The sequence below is a fragment of the Bison bison genome, unplaced genomic scaffold, assembly GCF_000754665.1.
Source record: "Bison bison bison isolate TAMUID 2011002044 unplaced genomic scaffold, Bison_UMD1.0 scf7180017864304, whole genome shotgun sequence".
NCBI lineage: Eukaryota > Metazoa > Chordata > Mammalia > Artiodactyla > Bovidae > Bison > Bison bison.
In genome coordinates, this window is record NW_011494876.1 from 16,997,365 (window position 1) to 16,997,700 (window position 336).

The following is a 336-nucleotide window of genomic DNA, read 5'->3' on the forward strand; positions in this document are numbered from 1 at the left end:
TATGTGTATCCACATCATTAGCCCAGATTCCTGTACCTTCATATTTTAAATGCCAATTGGAAATTTTCACTTGTTGAGTTTGTCTTTTATATCTACCCTTCACCAACATTTGCTCCATTTTTTCCTCAAAATATGAACATGTTATATAATTTATTATTAATAGTAGTATAGTTAGCATTGATTGAATGACTACTATATGCCAGGAATTGTTTAAGCATAAAGCATATAGATCTTATTTGACACTCACAAAAGCTTATAAGATAAATACTGTTAAGTAATTAAGTGAAATTTGCAAAGAGGGCTAGTCCTTAGCTTACTTCAGTTCAGTTCAATTGG